The sequence below is a fragment of the Triticum dicoccoides genome, chromosome 3B, assembly GCF_002162155.2.
Source record: "Triticum dicoccoides isolate Atlit2015 ecotype Zavitan chromosome 3B, WEW_v2.0, whole genome shotgun sequence".
Lineage (NCBI taxonomy): Eukaryota > Viridiplantae > Streptophyta > Magnoliopsida > Poales > Poaceae > Triticum > Triticum dicoccoides.
Window position 1 is genome coordinate 857236911 of NC_041385.1, and position 12271 is coordinate 857249181.

Genomic DNA, 12271 nt, shown 5'->3' on the forward strand with positions numbered 1-12271 from the left:
AAAAGATTAAGCGGACCTGGGAAAAGTATGGGAATCCGAGTCAGCATGGTTAAAACCCTTTCCGTCATGCATCCTCTTTGTCCCCTCTAACTAATGATGCCTTTGCGGTTGAAAAACACGAGAATCTTTCCTTGTGAAAGAAGCAGCTGCGGCGGTGTGTGCTATATGTATATTATCGCATGTCTGATGATTTAACTAGAGCGGGGTGCTTTACAAAAAGAAGTGCAGATTTGCGAGGAAAGAAAGGTACATATGGATGATGTTTGTCCATCATTCCATTGTTCCTCGTTGTTGTCAGAGTCCTTGAGTAAACAATCTGGGCGACGGCGACGGCTAGGCGAGTCAATCATGTGACCTACAAGAAAGGATGGTTACCGGAAAGAGAAGCAAAAGAAAAAAAAGATTGGGGCGAGAGAGGCTCGAACTCTCGACCTCAGGATCACTCGCATAATTTAGCTATGAGACCTACGCGCTAGCCAACTGCGCCACCGCCCCCTTGTGTTAGTATATCAAATCTAACCCTATTTAAACTGTGTCTCTCTTGTCTGTGTTGTAATTACCGTAATGCACCCTTTTGTTTATGAAAAAAAACAAGTAAAAATTACATGTCCCTAGACCACCTAATGACCGCCATCGATGACGAAATGCATAGATCAGAAGGATCAAACATGTAAACACATGACCACTGGCGAACGAAGACCGTATCCACGTGGATCCACCGAAGACAAACTCCGACATAATCCTGCAAGATCCGTTGCAGACAAAACCTCCACACGCCCTCCAAGGACACAAGAAGCAGCGCCGGAATGAGGGCTAGGGAGGGAGAATCTTATTCCGTCTAAAGACAATCACGCCGTCTCGTCTCTCTGAGCAGGACACAAACCCTAACAAAACTCAGAAAGACATTAGAAAACAAAGCTCTCCTATTGACAAAGGCCGGGATCCACTGGGCCTCCATGGCCCTAAGGCCACAAAGAACGAGGCAGACCGACGGCGACACCCACAGGAGGCACAGGAAACCCGAGAGCTGGTGGTGGCTAGGTTGAGGAGGCGGACACTTCCTATGGACGATGTAACTATTATATGATATAATAAAGCTAGTCATATCTAGCCATGATGGCCTTCCATAAAAAAATGTGTTGCCCTGTTAGCAAACAACATCCACCGGAACATGTTTTATCTTATAACAAAATTCTTCTAAAAAATCTCCATGTCAGAAAAAGTGATAAGCAACGTGAAAGTCTCGCTCTTGTATTGTAAGATGGTGGGATGCTACAACAATAAGCAGGTCCGTTTAAGCATTGTTTTTGTTATTTTAATCAATCCGCCTAGCAAACTATAATTATTGTAATAAATTATCTTCTAGTTGGATGAATGAACCACAGACTCTCTAGTCAGCAAGCTCATGGATGATGTAACTATTATATGATATAAACAAAGCTATATTTAGCCATGATGGCTTTCCCTTAAAAACCACTTGCCCAGCTAACAAAGAAAACCGGCGAAAAAATACTATCAGTCCACAGTGGCAAGGTTAATCCAAAGTCAAACACACACTACAAGAACAAGAAGTGACAAACATCGACACCACCAGGATGACACATCAAAATCATAGCTAACCAACAATGAAAATGACACCCATAGTTGTGGCACTAAATCCCAAACTGCTGCTAACTACCCAAGATAGGGACGCTTGATTGTATAGCACTAATCTTCCCTCACCATCTTCAGAGTGCGTCCAGTAAGCTAGCGCCGCCATGGCTGAAACCAATGTCTCTCCTCAGGCGACGATGTTGTTAAACATGTTAATGTGGAGGCGTCAAGGGTTCCTGTCTTGCGCCTCACACCTGAATATCTAGGGATATAGATCTCCTGTCCTGTTACAACTCTCTCTATCCCGATCTCCTCTCTCTCTTGTATTCTGTCCGGTTACAACAACAGACTGCCTTGTACTTCACGTTTACAATCTATATAAACATCGCGGTCTCCCAATCAGGGGGTTGAGACACTTCATTATCGCTTTCATGGTATACATAGCAGGTTTCTTCCACCACGCCTAGCCTTTCCTCATCGATCTCCCAAAACCCATCTCGCTCCGGTCTCTTCCGGCCTCAACTACAACGTCTCTGAGCCGCTCACCCGGACGAACTATGTCCTCTGGCGAGCCCAGGCGTGATCCCAGATAAAGGGCGCCGGCATGTACGGCTACATCGACCAAACCAAGGTAGAACCTCCCAAGATCATCACCACCAAGGACAAGGATGGCAAGGATCAGGTGATCACCAACCCTGCCTATGCCCCCTGGTTAATTCAAGATCAACAGATGGTCGCATATCTTCTTCGAAATCTCTCCAAGGAGGTGTTGGTTCAAGTTGCATTGATGGAAACATCACATGCGATTTGGACGGCCCTGAGCAACACGTTCTGCGCTGTATCACTCTCCTGCATCAACAACATTCGGGCCTCGGTCACCAACGCCTAGAAGGGCAACTAGCCGACGGCTATCTACTTCGGGCACATGTGTGCTCTCTCCGATGAGCTTGCGGTGGTAGGCAAAACGATCGGGGAGGATGAGCTGGCGTCGTTCATCCTCGCGGGGCTTGACATGGAGTATCAGCCCATCATCTCCGCCTTGGATGCACATACTGATCCAGTCACTGTCGAGAACCTCTTCGCCATGGTAGCCAATTTCGACGAGCGCGTCGAGATGTTCCTTGGGACATGCGTCGGCAACTTCAAGTCCTCCGCCATCCTTGCTTCTTGCGACAACTAGGGATCCAACAAGGGTTCCCGTGGTCAGCAGAAGGGTGGCGGCGGCGGTGGATCTCGTCCAGGTAGCAGCGGTGGCAGCTACAACAACGGCGGCGACGATGGCTACAACAATTCTGGCTACTACCCTAGTGGCTACTACAACAACAATGGTGGCGGCGGCCACTACGGTGGTGGTGGTGGCGGTGGCCATTATCATCAGGGAAACAACGACGGCGGCTAGCCTCATCGACGCAACAACAGTGGGCGCAACAACTTTCAGGGGTATGAAGGGTATGAAGGTCGTTGTCAAATTTGCAAAAAAAAAAAACTAACCATCTCGCCAAAGATTGTGATTGGCGTTATGCTGATGACACATTCCAAAAGAAAAAAGCTGCTGTTGTAGCTGATGCATCGTATGGTGTCTATACCAATTGGTACTTAGACACGGGTGCAACAAATCACATCACCGGAGAACTCGACAAGGTGACGATGCAAGAAAAATACCTTGGCCACAATCAAATTTACACCGCGCAAACGGTGTAGGTATGAAGATTAGTCATATTCGTCAATCAATTATCAAAACTCCACATAAAAATCTAGTTCTGAAAGATATCTTGCATGTACCCAATGCTTCCAAAACTCTTCTTTCCGTCCATCGTATTACTCTTGATAATAATGTATTCCTTGAGTTTCACCCGTTCTTATTTTTGATCAAGGATCAGGCCACGAAGAGAGTTCTCCATAGGGGTACATGTGTGCAAGGACTCTATGAGCTGCTTCCTCAATATTGTCAGTTCAACAAACAAGTGTATGGTGACATCAAGTTTTCTGCTGATGGGTGGCACAGTCGTTTAGGTCATCCCTCGTTTTGCTACTGTACATCAAATTTTTAGTAAAAATAAACTCCCAATTGTTGGTGAGAAAAATTTAGAAACTATTTTTGATTCTTGTCAAAGAGCAAAAAGTCATCAGTTGCCTTATCCTATTTCTACTAGTGTGTCTACCCAGCCATTGCAACTTATTTTCTCTGATGTTTGGGGTCCGGCACCCACCTCCATTGGTAGACACTCTTACATGTGAGTTTTATTGATGATTATAGCAAATACACCTGGATATATCTTCTTAAAAAATGCTCTGACATGTTCCAAGTTTTTTGTAACTTTCAAGCAGTTGTTGAACGAAAGTTTGATCGCAAAATCCTTACCATGCAATCAGACTGGGATGGTGGATATGAGAAGCTTAATTCTTTTTTCGAAAGATAGGAATTTCTCATCACGTGTCTTGCCCGCATGCTCACCGGCAAAATGGCTCCGCTGAACGGAAACATCGACACTTGTTGAAGTAGGTCTTGCCCTCCTAGCTTCTGACTCTATGCCTTTTAAATTTGGGACGAAGCATTTCTCACTACAGTACATCTTATCAATATGTGGCCTAGTCGTACTATTGCCAATGAAACCCACACTGAACGTCTTCTTCACGTCACACCAGATTATAATACACTTCATATTTTCGGGTGTGCCTGTTGGCCAAACCTTCGTCCCTACAACTCTCAAAAACTTATGTTTCGATCTCAACAGTGTGTCTTTCTTGGTATAGTGCACAACATAAAGGTGTCAAGTGTCTTGATGTGCCCACCGGTCGTGTGTACATGTCCCGCGATGTTGTGTTTGATGAAACTCAATTCTCGTTTGCCAAACTTCATCCAAATGCTGGAGCCCTCCTTCGGAAGGAAATACTTCTCCTCCCATATCATCTATCTGGTATTGCTCCTGTGGAAATTGATGATTGTACTGACTAATTCTTCTAATCTGTCATTTGAGTCTGCTGCTACAGGTGAAGCATGTGCTAAAATTGTCACGATGGAGCCGCTGCAATCTTCTTCGGGATCTGAGCTTCCAGTCATGCCAGGGCCGACATGATATGTGCCGGGATCCGCTCCTTCGTCCCATCCTGCGCCCGCGCCTGCTCCGCTCCAATCTCGTGCCAGCTCGCATCGGTCTACGCCTGGGTCCGACACCGCGGGCGCGCTCCACCAACCAACATGGTTCCCGGCTGAACCTCGGGTCTACTTTTTCGTTAAAAAAAACCTCGGGTCTACACCCGGCGGGCCCCCTCTCTGGCAACTGCAGCAGGCGCGCGCTCCCAGCTGGATTCCATCCCGCCCGGATCCTCTGTGGCCATTCCGTCTTCTCCTATGGTTCAACAGGCCGTAGAAGATCATGTGTCTGGTTCCTCGGGATCGCCAGCCTCGATAGGGGGAGATTGGCGATTCTACTGATGCTGTTGCGTCTGGATATTCTGCGCCAACACATGTTGTTGCTACACTACCTCGTACACGTCTTCGTGCAGGTGTGATTCAACCTACAAATTATAAAGATAAATTTGTTTTGGCTGCTTCCACAGGAGAACCCCCACACATAAAAGGAAGCTCTTGCTAATCCTAGTTGGAAAAGGCTATGGAGGATGAATATCATGCTCTTCAGAAGAATAACACGTAGCATTTAGTTCCCTCACGGCAAGGTAAAAATGTGATTGACTACAAGTGGGTGTTTAGGATCAAAAGAAGGTCTGATGGCACGATTGATCATTATAAAGTCAGGCTTGTTGCAAAAGGTTTTAAACAGAGGTATGACATAGATTATGAGGATACTTTCAATCATGTTGTTAATGCCGCTACCATTCGTCTTGTTCTATCCATTGATGTGTCAAGAGGGTGGAGTCTTAGACAGCTAGACATGCAGAATGCGTTTCTTCATGATGTTCTAATAGAGGAAGTGTACATGAAGCAACCTCCTGGGTTTGAGGAAAAAAACAGACCGTCTCACATATGCATGCTTGACAGATCACTCTATGGACTGAAGCAAGCCCCCAAAGCATGGTACTCTAGGTTGAGTACAAAACTGTAACAACTTGGTTTCACTCCTTCAAAATCTGACACATCACTGTTTATTTATAGTAAGTCAAACACTTCAGTTTTTGTGCTTCTCTATGTTGATGACATTATTGTCACAAGCTCATCTAATGAAGCCAGGGGTGGAGGCAGGATTGGAGCTTAAACAGAGCCGAACATGGTGATTCTCGCTTAGAGGGGGCCAAGAAAGCTAATTTTATCTAAACATCATGTCTAAACTAGCCTTAAGTACAAAATCATTTGTATTGTTCAAAGCCATAGGGGGAGCCAGGGCCCCTGTTGGTCCCCCTAGCTCTGCCACTGAATTAAGCGGTGAGAGCTCTCTTGTCAGATTTGAACTCACAATTTGCTCTTGAGGATCTTGGTGACTTGCATTTTTTTCCTTGGCATTGAGGTCAAGAGAAACAAAGAAGGTGGTCTTCATCTTTCTCAGGAAAAGTATGCTACAGATCTTTTGAGGAGAGTTGGGTTGCAGGGTTGCAAACCTTCCCCAACACCTTTGTCTAGTTCAGAGAAACTTACACTTGCTGAAGGAGAACTCTTGAATCAAGAGGATGGCACCAAATACAGAAGTCTGGTGGGGCGCTTAAGTACTTGACTCTCACCAGGCCTGATATCTCCTTCGTAGTAAACAAGGTTTGTCAGTATCTTCATGCACCAACCACTGCTCATTGGACGACAGCCAAACCTATACTGAGATATGTGAAAAACACTCTAAGTGTTGGTATAACCTTCAGTAAGTCATCATCCACTCTTGTTAGTGCCTTCTCTGATTCTGACTGGGCAGGTTGCTTGGATGATAGGAGATTAACTGGTGGCTTTGCAGTGTTCTTTGGTCCCAACTTGATCTCTTAGTGTGCAAAGAAACATGCCATGGTTTCCAGATCTAGTACTAAGGCAGAATACAAAGCACTTGCCAATGCAACAGCTGAAATTATTTGGGTGAAGTCTATGCTTAAAGAACTTGGCATATATAACACTCAGACACCTTGTCTTTGGTGTGACAATCTTGGTGCGACCTACTTGTCAGCTAATCATGTGTTTCATGCACGTACTAAACACATTGATATCGATTATCACTTTGTGAGGGAAACAGTTGCTAACAAGGAGTTAGACATTAGATTTGTTCACTTGGAGGATCAAGTTGCTGACGGGTTTACAAAGGCGCTGGCTACAAGGCCGTTTGAGGAGTTTAAGCGTAATTTAAACCTGCACGGTTCAGATTAAGGGAGGGTGTTAAACATGTTAATGTGGAGGCATCAAGGGTTCCTGTCTTGCGCCTCACACCTGAATATCTAGGGATATAGATCTCCTGTCCTGTTACAACTCTCTATATCCTGATCTCCTCTCTCTCTCTTGTATTCTGTCCGGTTACAACAACGAACTGCCTTGTACTTCACATTTACAATCTACTAGCAAAAAGGCTCGTGCGTTTTTTCGGATTGACAATTGAAAAAATGATCGTTTTTTGAATTTTTCAGATTTTGAAAATCATTCTTATTTCTCAAATTTTGTTCACAAACTCAAAAAATGTTTGAGTATATCAAAAAATGGTCAGAAGTTTCCAAATTTGTTCAGAATTTCCAAAAAAATCACAGTTTCAGAAAATGATCACTTTCTACAAAAGTTGTTTGCCCTTTTTGGATCAAGCTTGAAATTTCACTGTTTGTTTGCATTGTTAAATAATATGTTCACAATTTTCAAAAATGCTCCTGTTTTCCAAATTTGCTCAAAACTTCAAAAGTGTTAAGGATTTTAAAAAAGTTCTTCATGTCTTCAAAAATTGTTCCTGTTTTTGTGATTTTTGTTCAGAAATGAAACAAATGCTTGAGAATTGAAAAATGATCATTTTTTGAATTTTTCGGATTTTGGACATCATTCCTGTTTCTCAAATTTTGTTCACAAACTCAAAAAATGTTTGAGTATATCAAAAAATGGTCAGAAGTTTCCAAATTTGTTCAGAATTTCCAAAAAAATCACAGTTTCAAAAAATGATCACTTTCTAAAAAATTGTTCGCCCTTTTTGGATGAAGTTTGAAATTTCACTATTTGTTTGCATTGTTAAATAATATGTTCACAATTTTCAAAAACGTTCATGTTTTCCAAATTTGTTCACAACTTGAAAAAGTGTTAAGGATTTTAAAAAGTTCTTCATGTCTCCAAAAATTGTTCAGAGGTATAAAAATTGTTCCTGTATTTCTAATTTTTGTTCACAAATGAAACAAATGCTTGAGAATTGAAAAAATGATCATTTTTTGTATTTTCGGATTTTGAAAATCATTCTTGTTTCTCAAATTTTGTTCACAAACTCAAAAAATGTTTGAGTATATCAAAAAATGGTCAGAAGTTTCCAAATTTGTTCAGAATTTCCAAAAAAGTCACGGTTTCAAAAAATGACCACTTTCTACAAAAATTGTTCACCCTTTTTGATGAAGCATTTCTGGAGCCTGAGTGGATTCAGGCTATGCAAGAAGAATTACATCAGTTCGAGCTCAACAATGTCTAGGAACTGGTCAAACGTCCAGATCCTCGCAAGCACAACATCATTGGCACAAAATGGATCTACCGCAACAAGCAAGATGAAAATGGCCTTGTGGTGAGGAATAAGGCACGGCTTGAGGAAGAGAAGTGGAAGTATGAAGAAGGACGAAGATTGAAGAAAGTGCAATACAAGAAACAGCACTACCTCAAGGACAATGTCCTCACTCTCACTCCAGATCAGCTCCTTGCCTTGCAACAGGAAATCAAACAACTGAGTGATGACTTTGCCCGCTACTATGCTGATTGGAAGGGCGCAAAGGTTCGGTTCGTCAATCTGACGAAGACTTTCTCTTCAACTACCTCTGCTCCGGTGCATGTTGAAATTCCTCAGGCTGAAGCATCTGCCCAGCCCACTGAAGAACATGCCAGCACCGCTAATGTCAGTAGGGCTGCTGAAGAAAATGAGAGTACCAGGGCTAATGACTCCATTCCAGCCGCTGATGATATTGCCAGGGCATCCACTAGTGATGCGCCTGAGGAAAGTGAACAAGTCAGGGCAACTGCAACATTTGCTCCTGAAGAAAATTCACCTCCTGCACCTACACCAACTCCAATCCTTCCATCTGCATCAGATGTGAAGAAGACAAAGGTTGCAGAACGTGTAGCGATGAGAAAGAGGAAGACATCAACTTTTTAAAATTCTTCGGCTCCGAAAAAGATGAAGACTCTGATCAGTTCAATTGACAATCCAATTGATGACGTTCCTGTCTCATCAATGCCATCAAATGACCTTGTTCCTTACGGTGAAGAATATGAGATTCCCGCGGAATCTGATGAAGAAACTCCATCTGCTCCTTCGACAGAGCAGTTGGACGAAGAAATTGAAGTGGATAAGATCCCTTCAACCCCAGTCATTTCCTCACCTGTGCCTCAGTTCACTGCTAAAGAGGCAGGTGTTCAAGAACTTGAAGATGAGGATGTGGACATCGGATGTACCACACCAGTGCTGAATGATGACTTTTGGGAAAGTCCGCACCCCAATTCTCCATTGTTCACTCCTCTCCAAGCTGTTCCTCAGTCCCCAGTCGCTACAGAAGTACGAGTGGAATCTGATGAACCTCGTGCAACCTCGTCCATCCATGAGGAAATTCCAGCCACTAGTGATGATGAAAATGTGAATGAAGAAGTAATGACTCAGGCTGCAACTGCAGAAGAAACTGAAATTCCTTAGCATGAGGAACCTGAGATTGCGATTCCTGAGGTGGTACTACAAATCAGTGACACGCCTCAGCCCAGGCCAAAGAATCCCTTCTCCAAGAAGCCAAAATTCAAGGCTGATGATTTCTTCGGTGAGCACGTATTCTTCACTGAATTCAACCCTTATGACAATGCTCGTCTTAGAAGGAAGCGTTTCTGGACTACCAGCCAGGCAAACTTCTATTCCTCAATTCTCTTTGACAAGGACAAAGTCTTCGATCATGAGCACATTCCTCATGTGGACATGGAATCTATGCCTTGCTTCACGATGGTTCTAAGTATGCTTCACGATGCAGGCTTGCTGAATTTCTGCTCTGACATCGTTGATTGGAATGAAGAGCTTATTCTTCAGTTCTACGCAACTTTGCATATCACAGGCAATGCTGCTAACGTCAACTCATGGGTGTTGGACTGGATGACTGAAAACACTCACTACAAGGCACCAGCCTCTGAATTGCTTCGTGCCTTGCCAATCAGTCCTCCACCAGAAGGCGCTCGCTGTCTGTATGATGAACCTGAACCTATTGATCACTATATGCAAGTGCTCATGAATACGCTAAAGCCTGGACAAGCCCAAAGGACCAAATTCCTCGTGAAGGATTTGCTGTATGTGCCCAGAACCATCTACCGCATTCTGACGAAGACCATGAGTCCAATAAAAGGTCATGATTCATCTGATGAAGAAATTGTGGGGATGATGAAGAATATGCTCTTCAACATCATGCGTGGTATCCCTATAAATTACCATGATCTCTTCATGAGGACTCTTGCGAATGTTGCACTTTCACCATTTGAGCTGAAGCCTTATGCTCCATGGATCATGAGATTCCTTAGATCAAGGTCTTCACTCAACTACAAGGCTGATACTCTTAACCATGGCAGCTACTTGCCTCCAATTGAAGTCCTCAAGCGAACAATTTCCTCATCCGACGAGAAGGGCAAGTCACCAGCTGTGATCGATGAGGCATTCGTCCATTGGATGGTCAGTTCCGCAAAGCTGCATCTTATTCCACGAATGATGACTCTGCCACACATGATTCTGCTGCCAATGCTCCAAAGTCAAGTCCTTAAGCTACTGCTCCTCGTGTGATGACAGACCATGAACTGCTTATAAGTCTTCACAGAAGGTCGATCGGAATCACAAATGGGTTAAGCGTCAGTTTGGCTCTATTCTTCACAACATGACCTCTACGCATAATGCAGTGAAGAAAAACCACTACTACCTCCATGAAGTGTTTGATCGCACCTGGGCTATTCGGTCACATCTATATGGTGAAGAAGATCTGAAGAAAATGGGCTTCAAGGAAGACTTTGAGTGGTCTGCACCTCCACCGAAGAGATACAAGAAGGTCAAGGTTCCTCCACTGGTCGCAAGCTCATATTCTTCATCACGCGCCACGGACGAGCATGAAGACTTGGACGACACTGCAGCAGGCCCTACAACGACTCAAGACCTTGACAACACTGGCGCTCCTCCATCATCATGATATTCTTCAGGGGCGTTAGTCCTCAGTTTCAACCCTTTTGGTCATTCAATGACAAAGGGGGAGAAATTTGAGTTAGTCTTCAAGCGGGTCTATATATGGGCGTTTTTTTTGCTAAATTACAACTCTCGTTCTTCTGATGACTTTGCTGGATCGAGTTGTAATCTTAAACTCTATGGTGGCTTGATACTTTTGTTGTGTTCTTCTGCATGCTTATTCCTCATTAATGTTAATGCACGCATGCTGAATTACATCAGTCACCATATTTCATCATGCATTTCAAATTCCTCATATTATATGTCAAATGCGTGTATGAATTACAAGATATAGGGGGAGATCTCCATGATTATACTCTTCAAGTGTGCATTGCTTCAAAAGAAAATTCCTCATGTTGCACATCTTCAGGGGGAGTTCTTCTATATCTTGCAATCAAATTCCTCAATATCAGTATTTACACTTCATACGATTATCCCCATTGAAAACATAACCTATATTGTCATCAATCACCAAAAAGGGGGAGATTGTAAGTGCATCTAGTGCCCCTTAGTGATTTTGGTGTATTGAAGACTTATAGGTTAAGGGACTGATGCGTTTGTGAGTGTACACAGGTCTATAAGTCTATGAGGAGTTTGATATTTACAGAGAAAGTAGACCCCTAAAAATGAAGTTCTTCGACTGAAGACTTTGGATTTCTGAAGACTTTGAAAGTGAAGAAATTGGTGTGACCTTGAAGACTTGGTAATCATTCGAGGAACATGAAGCATGAAGACTTTTTTTTCGTAGTTTCATTTTCTCTTTCTTGAGTCATATGAAACACCGTACTGTTAAAGGGGGTCGAGGAAATACTAAGGAAAAGTTTCCATGTGATGCTCAACTCAAAATCCTACACCTACCAATCCCTTCGAGTGAAGCCATTGGAAATCTCGCACAGTTCAGTCATATTCTTCAGTGACAGAGACGAAGTTCTTCTGGTCTCTGAGGAATTTGTTCTGACTGAAGAGTTAGGAATTCGTCAGTGCGGATTGCTTACCAAGTGAGGAACATGATAGCCCTGAGGAATTCGAACCCCAAATATTCCGACCGTTGCCGTGCTACGCGCCAGCTGTCCCAAAATATCTACCCACCTAACGGTCATATCAGACAAAGGCATTTATGTCTTATCATGTCGGGCTGCTCCCCGGCTATAAATAGCCGCCCCCTACAACCACTAGTTGGTTGGCTGCTCCGAGAGAAACTGACACTTGTCATTTGAGAGCAACCCATCCTCCGAGGACTTTGAGTGAAAATCATCAAGTGAGGAAATCCCAAACCCAAACCTACAAAACCCCAAGTAATTGAGCATCACTGAAGAGATTGATCCTGCATGGATCCGACGCTTGTTTCCTTT

The 12271-nt window shown here is 43.6% G+C and overlaps 1 non-coding gene across 1 annotated transcript; it reads right to left on the reverse strand.

Annotated features, from left to right (window-relative positions):
• Positions 1-404: 404 nt before the first annotated feature.
• On the reverse strand, positions 405-495 carry TRNAM-CAU. Its single transcript is given in 2 exon segments — positions 405-440; positions 458-495. It is a non-coding gene; the product is annotated as a tRNA-Met (tRNA).
• Positions 496-12271: the final 11776 nt, after the last annotated feature.